This window comes from Henckelia pumila, chromosome 3 (genome assembly GCF_033568475.1).
Source record: "Henckelia pumila isolate YLH828 chromosome 3, ASM3356847v2, whole genome shotgun sequence".
Lineage (NCBI taxonomy): Eukaryota > Viridiplantae > Streptophyta > Magnoliopsida > Lamiales > Gesneriaceae > Henckelia > Henckelia pumila.
Window position 1 is genome coordinate 7,918,010 of NC_133122.1, and position 22,491 is coordinate 7,940,500.

A 22,491-nucleotide genomic window follows, 5' to 3' on the forward strand; every position below is an offset into this window, starting at 1 on the left:
TTATTCAGTTTTTCAGGCTATGGACCAATAGCTACCCAGCAGAGAGCAATGAATGGTTGGTTGTTCTGAATTTCAAAAGGCATCAAGGTAATTTTTCATGGTTAATAAATCATGAAATTTTACTCCAATGTAGGGTTGGTTGTTCTTCTGTAAAATTCATGTTTGGCATTGAGCTTAATTTGTTCTTGCACTGCATATGCTCTTAGTAACATTTATTCAGTGTTGCAATCATTTTTAGTTATAGGATTTTCAGATCCTGTTTCCGATCCAACAGCCGGAAAATGACAGAGACACCAGTGACTAAGAAATCCAGGTCTTCTTCAAACAATCTAAAGCACTCCATTTCTCCACCAACTTCACAAATCTCAACCACCACCGCTCTTCGTCGCTCCTTCGCCTGACCTTCGTAACTCCAGAAAAGTTCCCACATTCGACTCCCAAGAATCTCCTGAATTCCCACCTTAACTCACCCACCACCATTTCATTAGCCCCCGCATCGCCACAAATCAATGAATCCAAGAGAAAAAGAAAATTCGAAAACGAACAAAATGAGGGTCTCGAGACAAAAGGGCCTCGAGGAATCCAGACAAAAATTTCCGTCATCGGAGTGGCAGAACAAAAAAAAAAGGGTCTACTATAAAAAGGTTGTTTATGATGGAGGCGAGTTTTCAGCAGGGCACCATGTTTATGTGAAGAGGAGAGAAGACGCAGCCGATTATGAGGATCCGGTGGTGGAGGAATGTAGGGTGCGTTTCAAGCCTGCTGGTAAGAGGATTATGATTGAATGTGACAATTTCTTGAATGTGTATCACTTGAGGTGTTTGAAACCGCCATTGAAGGAGGTTCCAAAGGGAAGCTGGATTTGTAATTATTGCGAGGCGAGAAAATCAAGGATAATGGTAGAGTTTCCAGAGCCGCCTAAGGGGGAAGAAGAGGGCTAGGACTGCAACGGAAAAGTTAATTTCCAGCAATTTGTGGGCTGCTCATATTGAAAGGTACGTACCATTGGTTTATTTTTTTTATCAAATGTAAAATATGAAAATTTACTTGCTAATTGTATTCATTTGTGATGTTTGGAGGTTGAGTAGTTTGTGGAAAGATGTGGACGGTAATTATTGGTTTCGAGCACGGGGATATGTTATTCTAGAAGAGACATCTGCGGGAAGACAACCTCATAATTTGAGGGAGCTCTATTTGACTAATGATTTTGCTAATATTAAAGTTTACGATCAAATGTGAATTTTTATCCACTAATAGATAATAGATTATAGATAGATAAAATCCTAAATTTCGATGTTTGGAAAAAAAAATTAAATGTTTATTAGGAATTATAAGAGTTTTATTTGTTCTAAACCTTTAAACTTATATTTTCTTTTCTGCAAGAGTAATATTTTCCTACCCCTTCTAATACCCACGTCTCAAAAAACCTGCATCACGTTTCTCATTCACCGTGTGAGACCTCGATTCCAAACAACTAATCTCGGGATTAAACAACAATAAGGCATACAATAACCAAAGGTTAAAAGCAATAAGATTTTTTTTTTTTGAAATAGTGCCTTGCTCGATCGGTAAGATCTTACCGATCGAGCGAGCCAAAAACCCAATAGGTTCTGCCCGAGAAAACCAGCCCTCGCTCGATCCATAAGATCTTGCAGATCGAGCGAGCCACAAAATTTCCAAAACAGAAACTGCATCAAAATGCCCTCGCTCGATCCGCAAGATCTTGCGGATCGAGCAGTGACAGAAACAGAGAAAAACAGCAGAAATCATGCTAGAACTTGAGTCCAAAACCAACAACATTTTATCATGCATTACAATCACAAGTTCTCCAACTAATACATGAAATTATAGGGTTACACAACTGCTCAAAAGTATTGGATTTGTAACGACAAACTTTCAACACAGCTCGCATAAACAATACAATAACATAACGAAGTTCGATATCTAAACATGTTCAAATACAACTAGGTAGACATGCCGACACGACTTCTAAACCGAGTCTCACTACTAGCTCTCCCTCTTGTTGCTAACTAGGCCTTCGCTGACTTTGTCCTGCCCTACCTGTTGCCAAGTACACATACAAAACAAAGCAACAGCCGGATAAACCGGTGAGAATGACATTCCCAGTAAAAACAACATAACAAGTAATGAATATACAACATGCTATCAAAACAACATATTCAAGTCGAAGCTAATGATATGCTGTTGGAGAACGGCGATCAGATCAATCAGAATTGATACCCGGTGCAGCGGAAGTTTAAAAATTTTATATGGAATGTTTCCATAATGGGTATCAAAACTTTACGATTAAATTGTGTGTGTAAAAATTAAATAACAATTATAAATTTTTACCTCCAATCTCGAATCGAGATTATGGACACCAACAGATTGCTCTGCTCTTGTTGTATCTCCCAGGAACTGATGGACGAACTGTTCTTCAATCAGGTCCACGAACAGAGATTTAATCCCTCTGATAGATTGCACTAGAAAATCTATCAGAAGTTTCTACGAAGAAAATTAACGAATTTGATCCGTTAAACCAGACTGCAAATTCAAAATTCACAGGCTGGATTTTTTCCCGACAGAGAGAGGGAGGGGGCGGCCACTTATTAAAACGCAGCTAGGGTTTTCAAAATATTTTGTGATCTCTGTTGTGTAATTTCTGTACTGCAATAACTTATTTATAATGTGGGCTGCTAACAGCTTAGGGCTCATTAGTCATAAGTTCAAGCCTGACAAGCAAAGCCCGCATGTTCAGAAATTAATATAAAATTCATCGTGACTCTGATTGATAAACCGATTTCACCAATGTGCACAGAAACCATTTCTGCAACTTTTAAATTCAAGATAAATTTTTCTGAATCCGAATTCAGTGATTTCCAAAAATGCCCATCCCTATGTCATTTTAGGAAATCTTACTCCTCTACTCTTAAATAAGAAGTCCCACTTCTTTGTTAATTAAATTTAACTCTTTAAATTTAACTATCTCAACGGGGATTAAAAATCCATTACTCTGTGTGACCCTCAATGGTTCAGGGATACAGCTAGCCGTGGGCTCACAACTCCTTGTGACTCGGAACAACAATTTCCGACTAGCCCATCGAATCATGGTAAGAGCGCCTAGCAACATCGCCCCATGATCCCTAGTTATCACTGATAGTGCCTGCAAGAACCAATAGATTTTGGTTAGCATACAGTACGGTCCCTTCATCCATATATCCCGATCGAATCAACAACCATTGGTAAATCGAGAGTCGTTCGAGATTCGATAACTATGCAACGCATCTTGAAGATCAAATAGTGACATCGCACGTGCTACTAAGAAACCATTTCTTAAAACACATCATGTACTCTAGCCAGAGATTCGTCACACTAATATCTCCTCAGATTGCATAGGATATCCACACTCGTAAGTATGTGGTGAATCCTTGACAACAAAGCATCGACTCCTATATGTGTTGTAACTGTACCCAATCCCGACACCTGATGACCCCAATAGAGTCGGTAAATGAGTCCAAGCACAGTACTAGCATATAGAGTCTCAATGATGTTTCAAGTAGTAAGGACTAATGGCGTACAACCAAAACCGCGGACTTTATCCACTCGTTAAGTGATAACCACTTGGAAAGTCCGGATAGGGTAGTTCGATCATTCATCATATGAATATCCATTTGCATGCTTTGAACATCTCTATGTTCCTTACCAATGAAACGTGGTACTCTGCATTGCAAATGCTAGTCTCAAACTCGAGCGATCCTTATCCTTATTATCGGACGGCTCAATCGACTAGGAACCATTTAGAATATACAGTGACTATAAGATGTGTTTCATGATAGACATCCCTATGTACTACCACATCTTACATACACTATAGTATATTCAAGGTCTTTATCAAAACAACAATAGTATATCATAATATAACAATATGAAGAAAGATAAAGTCATTGCCATTAATAAAAGTGTAAATTATATTAAACAAAAGATTGTTTATTCAAAGAGTCATCAAAGCCCTTAGCCACAAGTTGGCTCACCGGGCACCCACTCTTTCAATCTCCCACTTGCCCTAAAGCCAACTAGTTATACTACGAAGACCCATTGCTTCGCAATGTTTGTCAAATAATGGTCCTGGCAAGGGCTTAGTAAGTGGATCAGCGATATTGTCTGCAGAGGCCACTCTTTCGACAGTGATGTCTCCTCTTTCCACGATCTCCCGGATGATGTGGTATTTCCTCAGTACGTGTTTGGATCTTTGATGAGACCTTGGTTCCTTTGCCTGAGCAACGGCACCCGTGTTGTCACAGTACACCGAGACTGGACCAACAACTTCAAGAATGACGCCCAACTCTTGGACGAAATTCCTCATCCAAACGGCCTCTTTAGCAGCAGCTGATGCTGCAATGTATTCTGCCTCAGTGGTGGAATCCGCTGTGGTGTCCTGCTTGGAACTCTTCCAAGAGACAGCACCGCCATTGAGCATGAACACAAATCCAAAGGTTGACTTCGAGTCATCCACGTCACTTTGGAAGCTAGAGTCGGTATAGCCTTCCAATTTTTGTTCACTTCCTCCATATACCATGAACATATTCTTAGTCCTTCATAAGTACTTAAGAATGTCCTTCACGGCTTTCCAATGCATTTGACCGGGATTAGCTTGATATCTGCTCGTGACACTCAGAGCAAATGCTACATCCGGTCTGGTAGATATCATCCCATACATGATACTACCTATGGCTGAAGAATATGGTACATGTGTCATTTTCTCTATCTCTTCATCAGTCTTGGGACACATAGATTTGGATAGAGAAACTCCATGACACATAGGTAGATGTCCTCTCTTGGACCCATCCATTGAAAACCGTTTCAATATGGTGTCGATGTAGGTTTCTTGAGTGAGTCCTATCATTCTCTTAGATCTATCTCTATAGATCTGTATCCCTAGAATATAGGATGCCTCACCCAAATCCTTCATCGAGAATCTACCTGATAACCATATCTTTGTGGACTGCAACATCCCTACGTCATTCCCAATGAGTAGGATGTCATCAACATAAAGTACTAAGAATGTCACAGCATCCTTAACTACTTTCTTGTACACGCATGGTTCCTCCGGGTTCTTGATGAAACCAAAATCCTTTATTGTTTCATCAAATTTCTGGTTCCAACTTCTTGATGCTTGTTTTAGACCATAGATTGATCTCTGAAGCTTGCATACCTTATGCTCTCTTCCCATGGATGTGTATCCCTCAGGCTGCATCATATAGATCTCTTCCTTAATGTTTCCATTAAGAAATGCAGTCTTCACATCCATTTGCCATATCTCATAGTCATACCAAGCAGCTATGACAATAAGGATTCTTATGGACTTGAACATTGCAACTGGTGAAAAGGTTTCATCATAGTCAACTCCTTGTCTTTGAGTATAACCTTTTGCCACGAATCGTGCCTTGTAGGTCAGTACCTTACCATCAGGCCCAAGCTTTCTCTTGTAGATCCATTTACACCCTATTGGAACAATTCCATCGGAAGGATCTACTAAAGACCAAACTTGGTTTGTATGCATCGAATCTATTTCCGACTGCATAGCTTCAAGCCATAAATTTGAATCCGCATCAAAAATTGCTTCCTTGAAGTTTCTTGGATCACATCCAACATCGGGTTCATCTTGATCCCCTTCAAGAAGAAGACTGTAGTAGCCCGTGCCCTAATTGAGTAATTAAAGGATTAATGCTAATTAATTCAATTAGGCATCGGACGGATCGGAAGCTCCGAAGGCACGATCGGAAGCTCCGATGAGCGATCGGAGGCACCGATGTTATTACGTCAGGCATGACGTGTGGTTGGATCGGAAGCTCCGATCAGGATCGGACGTTCCGATCACCCCTATCCGAAGTCAACAAATGATATTTTGACACGTGGCAGATCAGGATCTTCGGAAGCTCCGATGGAAGGATCGGACGTTCCGATCGAGGTTCGGACGTTCCGATCGAGGATCGGAGGCTCCGATCGTTGTCTATAAATAGAAGGCCGAGACTTCATTTCTCCTTGCCAATTCCGGATTTCCTCTCTATTTCTAGTCATATTCGAGTTGTTCTAGCCTTCCTAGGCTTGAACCGAGAGTCGTCTAGACGTTCGGTAGTCGTAGCGGAGTTGTGCCCAAGTTCTGGAGGCATCGACATCAAAGGGCTAACGACGGACGAAGGTATAGCTTTTGCTCCCTATAAATATTTAGGAGTATGCAATATCTTAGTTAAGGCTTTTAGAGCACTTTAATGATAGTAGTATCATTTGGCAGTGTAGAGCAGACTATAGGCGTGGACCTAGAGTTGGTAGAGCTTGCACTGTATTGAGGTACGAAAGTACTGTTCGAGATATCCTGACTGAGTATGCATGTATTATATGACAGCATGATTTATATGCCATGATATTATGCTGCATTCATTTGCATCTTGCTGTATCTCCTTCGAGATGTCTGTTAGTAGGGTTGTACCTTATCCTGTTAGTGGATGGACTTCCATCGATTTGGGTCCGGCGTATCCACGATTATCTCGGTATGGGAGCCACCTCCTGAAGCGACGGCACAACGTTCTACATACCAGGGCCCGGTCTGTCTCTGTTATCTGATCCTTGACCTCGAGTCTATAGGGAGTTCACTTTGCATGCATGTATACTCATACTCTCGCACTGAGCGTTTTATGCTCACGTCTCGTACTCTGTATTTTCTGGACACCCTATTCCATGGGGCAGGTTTGCGATTGGACGAGGAGGGTGGATCCAGGAGGGGCTAGTCAGTGGTTGGCCGGCTGAAGCTTCGTCTAGGTTTTATTACTGTTGTTTGGGTTTATACAGCTATTCGATTTGGTTGTATATTATTGGATAATTACAGATTCCTTTACTTGGGATTGTATAATGTTATTGGATTCCGCAGTTTTATTCTGATATCTGTTTTATTAAGTTAATTGCATGCCTAAGTTCTGTTTAGTAGGTGATCCGGGTAAGGGTCACTACATTTATGGTATCAGAGCATGCAAAAGATTTCTTGGGATTTAGTCTCATCTTGAGGTATTTTTGTAGATGTCAAATCGAGACGACCAGAGTTCTCATGGCAGTGTTGGTGGGCGTTGGGGTGATGCCGACCGGGAGCCTCGTCGAGAACGGCGTCATCGTCACCATGACGACGAGTGTTTCACTGTGCGTCGATTCTTAGCTATGGGTCCTAAGCCCTTAGTTGGAGGTGAGTCTCCGGAGGATGCGGAGAACTGGTTAGACCGCATGGAGACGACTTTTCAGACTTTCCAATGCACTGATGAGCAGAAGGTGGAGACCCTTGGCTATCTTCTGGATGGGCGTGCGCGTAGGTGGTGGAGGTTTACTTCTGCACCTTTTGTTACGGCGAGAGGAGTGGCCACCTGGGCCGAGTTCCGCACAGCTTTCCAAAAGCGGTATTTTCCTCCTGCACTCCGACAGTCGAAGGCAGGCGAGCTACTGAGTCTGCGTCAGGGAGCCATTTCTATTGATGAGTATCAGCAGAGGTTCTTTGATCTGCTATCCTATTGCCCCGAGATTGCTGATAGCTCAGAGATGAAGTATAATCTGTTCCTTCAGGGCCTTAACCCTGAGATCCATGACCGTGTGGCGGTTGGCGACGACATGTCCTACGAGGGTTTGGTGAGCCGTTGTCACCAGGCGGAGGACAGCATTCGGCGGAACAGGTCTTTCCCTCAGTCGAGACCTGCTAGTTCTTTGGGTCCCCGTGCCCAAACTTTCAAGAAGTCTGGATCTTCTTCTTCCTCTGGTTCTGGAGGTATTGTCCGTTATGGTAAGAAGGACAAGTGTGATCACTGTGGGAAGAACCATCCATCCGACAAGTGTCGTAGAGCTTCTGGAGCTTGTTTCCGTTGTGGAGAGACTGGTCATATCCGGAGGGATTGTCCACAGTCTGGGGGAGGCGGTTCTGGATCTGGTTCAGGATCGGGTTCTCAGGCCACCGTTCAGCAGAGGTCGCAGGGACAGTCTGCTGGGAGTTCTCATTTGAGGCCACGAGCTTCTGGCCAGGTGTTTGCCCTGAGACATGATCAGGCTGTGGAGGAGAATGAGAAAGTCATCGCAGGTACATTTCTGCTTTATGGTATACCTGCTCTTGTACTTATTGACACTGGTGCATCTCATTCCTTTATTTCTGCACGTTTTGTTAAGAGGCATAAGTTACCATGCATTGCACTAGACGTAGTGATGTCTGTTTCTACTCCGACGGGCCAATCTGCTTTGGCTAAGCGTCTAGTGATGGGTTGCCCTTTAGAGTTCGAAGGGAACATTCTGTTAGCGAATCTCATGGTCCTGGCGATGGACGACTTTGATTGCATTCTGGGAATAGATGTGCTGACTACCTATTGAGCTTCAGTGGACTGCTATCAGAGATTAGTACGCTTTCATCCGGAAGGGAGTGAGAGTTGGTTTTTCTATGGTGAGGGAGCGCGACCCCCGATGCCTTTGGTATCAGCTTTGAGAGCCTGTCGAGCTCTGGAGTCTGGCGGGGAAGGCTACCTTATCTATGCAGTTGATTTGTCCGCTGAGAGTATTGGGATAGAGAGCATTCCTGTTGTGGATGAATTTCCAGATGTGTTTCCAGATGAGATTCCGGGTTTTCCTCCTACTAGGGAAGTCGAGTTTGGCATAGAGTTGATGCCGGGTACTTCGCCTATTTCTAGAGCACCGTATCGTCTGGCTCCGTCAGAGATGCGTGAGTTGAAGAATCAGCTACAGGATCTTTTGGACAAGGGGTACATTCGTCCTAGTGTATCTCCTTGGGGAGCTCCTGTTCTCTTCGTGAAGAAGAAGGATGGGCCGATGCGGCTGTGCATTGACTATCGGCAGCTGAATCGAGTCACTGTGAAGAACAAGTATCCGTTGCCTCGTGTTGATGACTTGTTTGACCAGCTGCAGGGCACATCAATTTACTCCAAGATTGACTTGAGATCTGGGTATCATCAGTTGAGAGTCCGTGATCAGGACGTAGCCAAGACTGCATTCCGTACTCGCTATGGGCATTACGAGTTCCTAGTGATGCCATTTGGTTTGACCAATGCTCCGGCTATATTCATGGATTTGATGAACCGTGTCTTCAGGGAGTATTTGGACAAGTTTGTCGTGGTCTTCATTGACGACATCTTGGTGTATTCGCGTAATACGGAAGAGCATGTTTCTCACTTGCGGTTGGTACTGCAGACTCTTCGAGATGAGCAATTGTACGCCAAGCTGAGCAAGTGTGAGTTCTGGATGGATAGAGTGGTCTTTCTTGGCCATATCATATCCAGGGAGGGGATTTCTGTTGATCCAAGCAAGATTGAAGCGGTACTTAATTGGTCGCGTCCGACGACGGTTGCTGAGATCCCTAGTTTCCTGGGTCTAGCAGGGTATTATCGTCGCTTCATTCTGAACTTCTCTCAGTTAGCTTGACCGTTGACGCAGCTTACCCGCAAGGGTGTGGATTTTGAGTGGTCCTCCGAGTGTGAGGAGAATTTCCGTGAGCTTCGACGGCGGTTGACTTCTGCGCCGGTGTTAGCATTACCGTCAGGATCTGGAGGGTATGTAGTTTACATGGATACTTCTCTTCAGGGGTTAGGTTGTGTCCTGACTCAGAATGGGCATGTGATCGCATACGCTTCTAGACAGCTGAAGCTTCACGAGGACAACTACCCAGTCCATGATTTGGAGTTAGCAGCCATTGTGTTCGCTTTGAAGATCTAGCGTCATTATCTGTATGGCGAGAAATTTGAGATCTTCACCGACCATAAGAGTCTCAAGTATTTGTTCACTCAGGCAGAATTGAACATGAGACAGAGACGTTGGATGGACTTGCTTAAGGACTATGATTGCGAGATTAAGTACCATCCGGGAGCTGCTAATCTCACCGCTGATGCTTTGAGTCGCAAGGTGCGACTATCCGCACTTCAGACTTGTTCGATGTCTAGTGCGATCAGTGACTGTTGTACTTCAGGTTTTACCTTCAAGCATAAGAAAGGTATGCAGAGTATCCAGATGTTTGCGATATTATCTGAGCCAGCCTTGTATTCGCGGATCCGAGATGCTCAGATGTCTGATTCAAAGACTCAGCGTTTAGCTCGTCTAGCTAACGAGGGTAGCTCGTCTGGATTTCATTATCAGTCAGATGGTTTTCTGTGTTTGTCTGGTAGGCTTGTGATTCCACAGGATGAAGAGTTGCGAGAGGAGATTTTGTCTCAAGCACATCGCACTAAGTTGAGTATTCATCCTGGGAGCAACAAGATGTACAAGGATCTACGTACTCGTTTCTGGTGGAAGGGAATGAAACACAGTGTTTATCAGTTTGTTTCGAGATGTTTGGTGTGTCAACAGGTCAAGGCAGAGCACCGGCGACCTGGAGGATTGCTTCACAGTCTGCCTATTCCTGAATGGAAATGGGAGTTTATCACTATGGACTTTGTGACCCATTTGACGGTATCCCCGAGGAACTGTGATGCTATCTGGGTTGTGGTGGACCGACTCACCAAGTCAGCGCATTTCATTGCCTATAGCCGAGAGTACTCTGTGGATCGCATGGCACGGATGTACATTCAGGAGATCGTTCGACTTCATGGAGTGCCCGTGAGCATTGTCAGCGATCGGGACCCCAGGTTTACTTCTAGATTCTGGGGGAGTGTTCAGCGTGCGATGGGTACTACTCTCAGTTTGAGTACAGCCTATCATCCGGAGACTGATGGTCAGTCAGAGCGCACTATCCGTACGTTAGAGGATATGCTTAGAGCGTGCGTCATGGATTTTGGTTCAGCCTGGCAGGATCATTTGCCGTTGATCGAGTTCGCTTACAACAACAGCTATCATACTAGTATTGGGATGGCACCTTTTGAGGCGTTGTATGGGCGACGTTGTCGTACTCCACTCTTCTGGGAAGAAGTAGGGGAGAGACAGGCTGAAGGACCGGAGTTTATCCAGCAGGCAATAGACATTGTTGATCAGATCAAGAAACGGATTAAGACTGCACAGGATCGTCAGGCCAGCTATGCTAATATTAAGCGTAGGCCTTTGCAGTTCGAGGTCGGGGAGAAAGTGTTTCTGAGAGTGTCACCTTTCCGCAAGATTCTCAGATTTGGCCTTAAGGGCAAGTTATCTCCCAACAGAAACGGTCCGTTTGAGGTCTTGGAGAGCATTGGCGATTTGGCTTATCGACTAGCATTGTCACCGCATCTATCCAGTATTCACGACGTGTTCCACGTATCTCTGTTGCGACGGTATGTGGCGGATGAATCTCATATTCTGCAGCGATCTGAGGTTCAGGTAGACAAGGATTTGACTTATGTTGAGAAACCTCTTCGCATCCTTGATTTTAAGGATAAGGTTTTACGGAACAAAGTCATTCCTTTGGTTTTAGTTCAGTGGCAGCGCCGAGGCACTGAGGAAGCTACTTGGGAGCTTGAGGACAGGATGCGTAAAGACCATCCTGAGTTGTTTTGATTTCATTCTTTAAGTTGTATTCAGTTGCAAACTCTGTAAACGTTTGATTTGAATAAAGAATGTTTCTGATTTCTGTATTTGCGTTCGGTACTTAAGATCTGATTTCGAGGACGAAATATCTTAAATGGGGGAGAATGTAGTAGCCCGTGCCCTAATTGAGTAATTAAAGGATTAATTCTAATTAATTCAATTAGGCATCGGACGGATCGGAAGCTCCGAAGGCACGATCGGAAGCTCCGAACAGGATCGGAAGCTCCGATGAGCGATCGGAGGCACCGATGTTATTACGTCAGGCATGACGTGTGGTTGGATCGGAAGCTCCGATCAGGATCGGACGTTCCGATCACCCCTATCCGAAGTCAACAAATGATATTTTGACACGTGGCAGATCAGGATCTTCGGAAGCTCCGATGGCAGGATCGGACGTTCCGATCGAGGTTCGGACGTCCCGATCGAGGATCGGAGGCTCCGATCGTTGTCTATAAATAGAAGGCCGAGACTTCATTTCTCCTTGCCAATTCCGGATTTCCTCTCTATTTCTAGTCATATTCGAGTTGTTCTAGCCTTCCTAGGCTTGAACCGGGAGTCGTCTAGATGTTCGGTAGTCGTAGCGGAGTTGTGCCCAAGTTCTGGAGGCATCGACATCAAAGGGCTAACGACGGACGAAGGTATAGCTTTTGCTCCCTATAAATATTTAGGAGTATGCAATAGCTTAGTTAAGGCTTTTAGAGCACTTTAATGATAGTAGTATCATTTGGCAGTGTAGAGCAGACTATAGGCGTGGACCTAGAGTTGGTAGAGCTTGCACTGTATTGAGGTACGAAAGTACTGTTCGAGATATCCTGACTGAGTATGCATGTATTATGTGACCGCATGATTTATATGCCATGATATTATGCTGCATTCATTTGCATCTTGTTGTATCTCCTTCGAGATGTCTGTTAGTAGGGTTGTACCCTATCCTGTTAGTGGATGGACTTCCATCGATTTGGGTCCGGCGTATCCACGATTATCTCGGTATGGGAGCCACCTCCTAAAGCGACGGCACAGCGTGCTACATACCAGGGCCCGGTCTGTCTCTGTTATCTGATCCTTGACCTCGAGTCTATAGGGAGTTCACTTTTCATGCATGTATACTCATACTCTCGCACTGAGCGTTTTATGCTCACGTCTCGTACTCTGTATTTTCTGGACACCCTATTCCATGGGGTAGGTTTGCGATTGGACGAGGAGGGTGGATCCAGGAGGGGCTAGTCAGTGGTTGGCCGGCTGAAGCTTCGTCTAGGTTTTATTACTGTTGTTTGGGTTTATACAGCTATTCGATTTGGTTGTATATTATTGGATAATTACAGATTCCTTTACTTGGGATTGTATAATGTTATTGGATTCCGCAGTTTTATTCTGATATCTGTTTTATTAAGTTAATTGCATGCCTAAGTTCTGTTTAGTAGGTGATCCGGGTAAGGGTCACTACAAAGACCATATCGAATAGGAGGTCTAGAAGTCCTCTCGGATCTTCTAAGTATAGGCGTGTCCATCAATGGTTCCTGAGGTGTAGGATCATTATTTTGTATTTCGTGTTCTTCTCGAATTTCATTGAGTTCCATCATCTCTCCTTTCTTATCCAATAAGAACTCCTTCTCCAAGAAGGTGGCATTCCTTGAAACAAACAACTTTGTTTCAGCAGGATGATTGAAATAATATCCGATTGAATTCTTCGGATACCCTACAAAATAACATAAGGTGGATCGACTATCCAACTTATCTCCCACTGTCTGCTTCACGTAAGCAGGACATCCCCAAATCCTTAAGTACGAATACTTAGGAGCTTTGCCATTCCATAACTCGTATGGTGTTTTGTCCACTTCTTTGGTGTGGACGTTGTTCAACAACAATACCGCTGTTTCAAGCGCATAGCCCCAAAACGAAGGTGGAAGCTCAGTGAAGCTCATCATAGATCGAACCATGTCCAACAAAGTTCGATTACGACGCTCCGATACACCATTTAGCTGAGGTGTCATAGGAGGAGTCCACTGAGAGAGAATCCCATTCTCTTTCAGATAGTCCAAAAACTCGGTACTTAAGTATTCTCCACCTCGATCCGATCGAAGTGCTTTAATACTTTTACCTAGCTTGTTTTCTATTTCAGCCTTGAATTCTTTGAACTTTTCAAATGCTTCAGACTTATATTTCATTAAATATAAATACCCATACCTTGAATAATCATCAGTAAAGGTAATGAAGTAGGTGTGGCCATATTGAGTACCAATTCTAAATGGACCACAAACGTCTGTATGGATCAAATCCAACAGATTTTGACTACGCTCAGGTTTCCCCTTAAAAGGAGATTTAGTCATTTTTCCTTTCAGGCAGGATTCACAAGTAGGTAGAGAGTTAATATCAGACATATCAAACATGCCCTCTCTCACTATCTTGTTCATCCTCCTTGAGGAAATATGACCTAGCCTAGCATGCCAAAGGTTTGCCGGGTTTTGACTATCGATTTTCCTTTTGTTTGTTGTTGCCGGTTTATCAACATAATTTATTGGAACGTCTTTCAATTTTAAGTTATATAGATCGCTTTCAATTTGTCCATTTCCAATCAAACATTCATTCTTATAAATATTGCAAATCCCATTCACAAAATTGCAAGAAAAACCATCTCTATCAAGCATAGAAACAGAAATAATGTTTTTAATCAAATCTGGAACAAATAAAACATCTCTCAAAAGTAACTTAAAATCGTTCTGCAAAATTAAATAAACATCTCCCACAGCTTTAGCTTCAACTCTGGAACCATTTCCGAGCCTCAGCTGGGTCTCACCCATTCTAAGCTTGCGACTTCTTGTCATCACCTGCAAATCATTGCAAATGTGAGATCCACATCCGGTATCCAATACCCAAGAAGTAGTATTAAGTGAAACATTTATTTTAATATAGAACATACCCTTCGCAGTTCGCAACTGTTCTAGATATTCCTTGCAGTTACGTTTCCAATGACCGGGCTTCTTGCAGTAATGGCAAACATCCTTGGACTTTTCCATGTTTGAAGCCTTTGTCTTGTACTTCTTCTCGGGTTCGGTTTTCTTGGGTAGGGCAGAACGTTTCTTACCCTTTGTACTTGGCCCCTTCTTAGCAGAAGAAGAGGAGCCCACCAAGAAAGCCGGTTTATCCTTCTTTAAAGTGGATTCATATGTTACAAGCATATTGACCATCTCTTCAAGGGAGGCCTCTATTTTTTTCATATTGAAATTCACCACAAATCCGTCAAACGAAGAAGGAAGAGATAGAAGTAATAAGTCCACGTTGAGTTCATGCTCCAACACCAAATCAAGAGTTACCAACTTCTGTATGAGCCAAATCACTCGTACCCCATGATCACGGACCGAAGTCCCTTCACGCATGCGACACGTCATTAGCTCTTTTACAGTAGCGAACCTTTCAGCTCTCGATTGAGCCCCAAAAAGTTCCTTGAGTTGTACGTGAATGTCAGCAGCATTCACGGTATCCTCAAATTGCCTCTGGAGTTCATCAGACATCGAGGCTTGCATATAGCATTTGGCCTTGATATCATGGTCCCACCATGTATCAAGTTTGGCCAACTCTTCCGGATTATATCAGCTGGTGCTTCCTTCGGAGGAGATTTTTCTAACACGTAGAGCATCTTCTCTGAAGTCAAGACAATCTTCAACTTACGGAACCATTCCGTATAGTTTGCGCCAGTCAGTTTATTTTGTTCAAGGATAGCGAAAAGTGGATTACGCGAATTCATCTTTATGAAATACTGAAAAGAAACAGACAAATATCAGTGATTGTTTAATTAATTTACTAAGACATAAAATAGGCAAAATTTATTTTATGAATCTCACTCCCACTATTTTAACGATTTCGCTACCCTCTAGTGAAAACGGGAAACTGTTTTTCTTAGTGAGAACATGGAGTCCAATTGACAAACTATGGTCCCGAATAATATCAGCCAACCATAATTTTCAAAAGGTAGAGCCCAATTGCTTCCAAAGCAACCTCCACGTTTTTACCTCATGTCCAATAAGGGCCCAATAATATGACGCCGTTTATTGTGACATGTCAAGATGACCCATCAATATTAAGTTGTGATGGACGGTCGCCATGTGGATCCCCCAATAATATGAGCCGATCCCATGGGAGTTCCACCCAACTTACAACATGTGTCGATCCAATGTACAGCTTTCCGACGAACGGGCCCCCCCAATAATATGAGCCGGACCGTATCCGCGGGTAGCATCTCATACATTGATCGTTGATGGAAGGTAGGAACATTTAAACAATTTTAAATTTCCTTTATTTATCTTGATATCAATTTTAAATCATATTTAAAATGAGGGATTTTAATTTTGAAAATTTGTCTCATCATTTTAAAATTTTGTATGCTTGCCGGATTCACACAATTTAGTCTAAAACATGCATACAATAATAATATCATATATTATATAGGATGATCGATTTCATTTCTAATCGACCCGTGGTTGCCAATCACGAGTCTTAGTCCAATCCTAGGTAATATGCAGGTATGCAATGCAATCCTATTACATTGAGCTTCCAATTTACATTTCTTCAGTCTTTATTGTCTGCTGGGCCCACCTCCGTCTTCAAATCTTCATCTCCCACTAAGTCTAATGTATTTACAATAAATAACCATGACAAGTAGGGGATACATTTTAAGGGGTGGGAACGGGCCATAAACCAGGCCCACTTTTATTACATATGACAATTCATATTGGGCCATAAACCAGGCCCATTAATAAATCCAACAACAATAAAAACAAATGTAAATTCCTAACATACACCTACAAAATTGGTTATGACAATCGATCATCCTTATCCAATAATATTTAATTAAAAATTAATTTATTGAATAACATACAATGGCAATTTAAATTAAAAGGATAAAATCATATTCCATATATAAAATCTTATTTTACATACAAAATCATATTTTATCTTTTTATCAAATAAAATCATATTTTACATATAAAATCCAATTTTATACATAAAATCATATTTTACTCAATTTCTCCATAAGATCATATCTTATCATCAATTGTACCAAAAATAATTAATTTTAGAAAATCTGATTTAACGGATAAAATCTATAAATTTTCCAAAAATTCAAATTTATCCAAAAATCAATTTTAAAATTTTCGGACTCGAACAATTCGATCCGACGCCTCGTGGACCAATCAAAAACAATTTTCGATCGGACCAAAAATAGAATTTTAACATATTAAAATTTTAATTTTAAAATTAAAAATTAATTTTTCGCGGGCCGCCCGGGACGCTCCCAGGCTGCCCGCGCCCCAAAAGGGCTCGGGCCGGGCAGCGCCGTGCGCTGCCCTGGGCAGCGATCACGTCGCTGCCCATGGGCAGTGACTCTCGCTGCCCCCCCCCCCCAGGCAGCGATCCAATCGCTGCCCGTGTTTTTGCCCGAAAAATTTTTAATTAAAAAAAAAATTATTTTGTTTCAAAAACCGAGGCTAAAAAATTTTTGTACAATCGATTAATTTCATCGCTTGATCTGAGCAACCTGGCTCTGATACCACTGTTGGAGAACGACGATCAGATCAATCAGAATTGATACCCGGTGCAGCGGAAGTTTAAAAATTTTATATGGAACGATTCCATAATGGGTATCAAAACTTTACGATTAAATTGTGTGTGTAAAAATTAAATAACAATTATAAATTTTTACCTCCAATCTCGAATCGAGATTATGGACACCAACAGATTGCTCTACTCTTGTTGTATCTCCCAGGAACTGATGGACGAACTGTTATTCAATCAGGTCCACGAACAGAGATTTAATCCTTCTGATAGATTGCACTAGAAAATCTATCAGAAGTTTCTACGAAGAGAATTAACGAATTTGATCCGTTAAACCAGACTGCAAATTCAAAATTCACAGGCTGGATTTTTTCCCGACAAAGAGAGGGAGGGGGCGGCCACTTATTAAAACGCAGCTAGGGTTTTCAAAATATTTTGTGACCTCTGTTGTGTAATTTCTGTACTGCAATAACTTATTTATAATGTGGGCTGCTAACAGCTTAGGGCCCATTAGTCATAAGTTCAAGCCCGACAAGCAAAGCCCGCATGTTCAGAAATTAATATAAAATTCATCGTGACTCTGATTGATAAACCGATTTCACCAATGTGCACAGAAACCATTTCTGCACCTTTTAAAGTCAAGATAAATTTTTCTGAATTCGAATTCAGTGTTTTCCAAAAATGCCCATCCTTATGTCATTTTAGGAAATCTTACTCCTCTACTCTTAAATAAGAAGTCCCACTTCTTTGTTCATTAAATTTAACTCTATAAATTTAACTATCTCAACGGGATTAAAAATCCATTACTCTGTGTGACCCTCAATGGTTCAGGGATACAGCTAGCCATGGACTCACAACTCCTTGTGACTCGGAACAACAATTTCCGACTTGCCCATCGAATCATGGTAAGAGCGCCTAGCAACATCGCCCCATGATTCCCTAGGTATCATTGATAGTGCCTGCAAGAACCAATAGATTTTGGTTAGCGTACAGTACGGTCCCTTCATCCATATATCCCGATCGAATCAACAACCATTGGTAAATCGAGAGTCGTTCGAGATTCGATAACTATGCAACGCATCTTGAAGATCAAATAGTGACATCGCACGTGCTACTAAGAAACCATTTCTTAAAACACATCATGTACTCTGGCCAGAGATTCGTCACACTAATATCTCCTCAGATTGCATAGGATATCCACACTCGCAAGTATGTGGTGAATCCTTGACAACAAAGCATCGACTCCTATATGTGTTGTAACTGTACCCAATCCCGACACCTGATGACCCCAATAGAGTCGGTAAATGAGTCAAAGAATAGTACTAGCATATAGAGTCTCAATGATGTTTCAAGTAGTAAGGACTAATGGTGTACAACCAAAACCGCGGACTTTATCCACTCGATAAGTGATAACCACTTGGAAAGTCCGGATAGGGTAGTTCGATCATTCATCATATGAATATCCATTTGCATGCTTTGAACATCTCTATGTTCCTTACCAATGAAACGTGGTACTCTGCATCGCAAATGCTAGTCTCAAACTCGAGCGATCCTTATCCTTATTATCGGACGGCTCAATCGACTAGGAACCATTTAGAATATACAGTGACTATAAGATGTGTTTCATGATAGGCATCCCTATGTACTACCACATCTTACATACACTATAGTATATTCAAGGTCTTTATCAAAACAACAATAGTATATCATAATATAACAATATGAAGAAAGATAAAGTCATTGCCATTAATAAAAGTGTAAATTATATTAAACAAAAGATTGTTTATTCAAAGAGTCATCAAAGCCCTTAGCCACAAGTTGGCTCACCGGGCACCCACTCTTTCATATGCATGTCTTTAAAACCAGGATATCAATTCTGATAAACATGGGAGTGCTGCTCTGCTTTTGGGATCCCGAGGATGAGATCACGTAACGACTCACCGATTCTCCCAATCGAGGTGGTGCCACGTATCCCACTCCTCTAGACTTTAAGCAACCATAATGAGTATGCTAGCACTAGGCGAAATACTACAACCTAGGCCACTCAATCATAGTTCTCAAACATCTAAACAAAAAGGGCGGTTCTGCCCGCTAAAATCAAAGTAGGCTCAAGATGAATGCATAACAGAAACATAAACATAAGCCACATAACAAAACTCAATCAATCAACAAAATACAAGTTCCACATGCTAGAACAAGTATCGATGCAATATGTGATTTAAAATGGAAAACTCGAGAACCAACAATCCCGAGTATGCTATCCCGCGACGATGACTGCTTTTACCTTTCAAGGCAAGTAGTTCCAATCTCTGGAAAGCTACAACAAAAGATTGTATCAAAGTCTAACCAATCTAAACAACAACAAGGCTCAAGGTAAAACTCTTTACCGATCTTCGTCCAACTCTTGACGATCAAAACGCTGTTAACTCTGGCTTGACAAACTCCAAACGAATCTGTCCAGATGAAATACAAGATCAATAACCAAGATCAACTTACAAGCCAAGTTCAACAACTTCAAAAACGGTTCAAATCTCCAAAACTCAAACCGACGGCATAACGACTATAAACTGAACAAACCGACAATGCAGACAGCAGTTCAATAGCGATAACAACTCATAACAATGCTAATACAACCTTAACAAGGCAATCCCAACAAATCTCAAAATCATTATTTTCGAAAATGGCTTCCAAAAATCACAACAAATCCGAACGTCGCTCTAATTCAAAACCGACAGATAATAAACGATCAGAACTCTGCCAAGAACAACATACTAGAATTTAGATCGATTTTAACAACCTTCGAAAAACAAAACATATCCGATCGGAGAAATACTTACGGTATAACGGAACTCTCACTGCAGTGATCACTAATCTGCCTTCAGAAATAATTTCCAACGGCTGGATCGAGCTCGGACTGAAATCTAGAAGCTTGGAAAAGCTTGAAGGCGTTCTAATGGAGGGAGACAGCTATGGAGGAGAAGATGAAGACTTCTCAATTCTAATCCAAGTGTAGATAATATATAAAAATCAATATTTGCGTTTTAGTCCCTGAAATTTCCAAAATTTGCAAAAAGGACCTTGATCAACATCAAGTCGGCTCGTGAACTCTGTAATCTCCGATTAACTCAAATAAACTCATTTAAGATAAAAACAGGGCGTTACACACCGACTAAAAGAAGTTTTTCTCTTAATTTACTCCATTCTCAGATATTCCCAGCCCTTTCACTCCGGGCTCTTGATTCCAAATCTTATCACCCAATCTTTTCACGTCGGACTCTCGGATCCTAATCTTTCACACAAGGTATGGACTCGAAATTCTTCCTCTCAATATCTCTAGTTTTTGTTCATCATTGTTAATGTTTGGTTTGGGTTTTTGAATTTTTATATATTCATTTTTTTTGTATAGCAGGAATAGGCTTACTTTGTTGGGCTTTCAGTTTGAAATATTTGCATCTCAACTCTATAGCAAAAGGTACGGCTTCGAGTACATGTGTCACGATCTCACAATCTCTCTGGTCTGGTTGTTGTTATATTTTGTTTAATATTTGCTTTCAGTTTCTTCTTTCTATATGTTGGAATTTTTTTAGGCCAGCAATATGCTTTTATGTCAAAAAATCATTATCTATTTATCAAAAATTTGCTTTTTTGTAAGCCTCAAACACGCTTACTTTTTTGGGCTCTGGATTTGGAATGTTCGCAATCTAGCTCTCAATTACTTTATTATTCAATTTTTTTTATTGATGTAGCTGTTTTTAAGGTTTTTTATTATTATTAATTTTGATCTCTTTCTCATATTCATCCGCATAAAATTAGTAGGAGTATGAAAACAATTTGTTTCTCTGCCACGAAAATTTTCTTCTTCTTCCAAAACTGAATATTGAATGTTGAACTTCATTGAGGCAGTGGGCATTAATTGAGATTCGTGATCTTATAATTCACTAAAAAACGTCTGAAATATTTTAGATTTCCTTATTCAGTTTTCAGGCTATGGACTGTCTGCTACCCAGCAGAGAGCAATGAATGGTTGGTTGTTCTGAATTTCAAAAGGCATCAAGGTAATTTTTCATGGTTAATCATTCATGAAATTTTACTCCAATGTAGTGTTGATTGTTCTTATGTAAAATTCATGTTTGGAATTAAGCTTAATTCGTTCTTGCACTGCATATTCTCTTAGTAACATTTATTCAGTGTTGCAATCATTTTTTGTTATAGGATTTTCAGATCCTGTTTCCGATCCAGCAGCCGCAAAATGACAGAGACACGGGTGACTAAGAAATCCAGGTCTTCTTAAAACAATCTAAAGAACTCCATTTCTCCACCAACTCCACAAATCTCAACCACCACCGTTCTCCGTCGCTCCCTTCGCCTCACTTCCGAAACTCTAGAAAAGTTTCCACATTCAACTCCCAAGAATCGCCTGAATTCCCACCTTAACTCACCCACCACCATTTCATTATCCCCCGCATCGCCACAACTCACTGAATCCAAGAGAAAAAGAAAAATCGAAAACGAAAAAAATGAGGGTCTCGAGACAGAAAGGGCCTCGAGGAATCTAGACAAAAATGCCCGTCATGGGAGTGGAAGAACAAAGAAAAGGGTGTATTATAAAAATGTTGTTTAGGATGGAGGCCAGTTTTCAACAGGGGACGATGTTTATGTGGAGGAGAGAAAACACAGCCTCCGATGATGAGTATCCGCTGGTGGAGGAATGTAGGGTGTGTTTCAAGCCTGCTGGTAAAAAGATTATGATTGAATGTGACGATTGCTTGAATGGGTATCACTTTAGGTGCTTCAAACCGCCATTGAAAGAGGTTCCAGAGAGAAGTTATTGTGAGGCGAGAAAATCAGGGAAAATGGTAGAGTTCCCGGGGCCGCCTAAGGGGAAGAAGAGGGCTAGGACTGCAAGGGAAAAGGTAATTTCCAGCGATTTGTGGGCTGCTCATATTGACAGGTACGTAACATTGGTTTATTTTTTTATCAACTGTAAAATATGAAAATTTACTTGCTAACTATATTCATTTGTGATGTTTGGGGGTTGAGTAGTTTGTGAAAAGATGTGGACGGTAATTATTGGTTTCGGGCATGCTGGTATGTCATTCTAGAAGAGACATCTGCGGGAAGGCAGCCTCATAATTTGAGGAGGGAGCTCTATTTGACAAATGATTTTTCTGATGTTGAGGTGATATATTCTGTTTTAATTTTATGTTTTAAAATTCTTTTGACTCGGTTTGAGCTTACAGATGCTCTTCTTGAGGACCTACACCTACGTATTTGAACTTACATCCCACATTATCTGTTGATTCGGGAAGCACGATGTATCATATGTATGAACTCTGGGAGGTTATGAACCTATTGGGTTCTTCGTATATGTATACACATCTTTGAGTGCTACTGAGGATGTGGATATTCATTTCCGAGATCCTA

General features: G+C 41.6%; 2 pseudogenes; both read left to right on the forward strand.

Moving 5' to 3' along the window:
* LOC140888044 (origin of replication complex subunit 1-like) overlaps positions 1-22,491 on the forward strand; it is a 41,840-nt pseudogene that overhangs the window by 15,000 nt on the left and 4,349 nt on the right.
* On the forward strand, positions 529-22,342 carry LOC140886309 (origin of replication complex subunit 1-like; annotated as a pseudogene).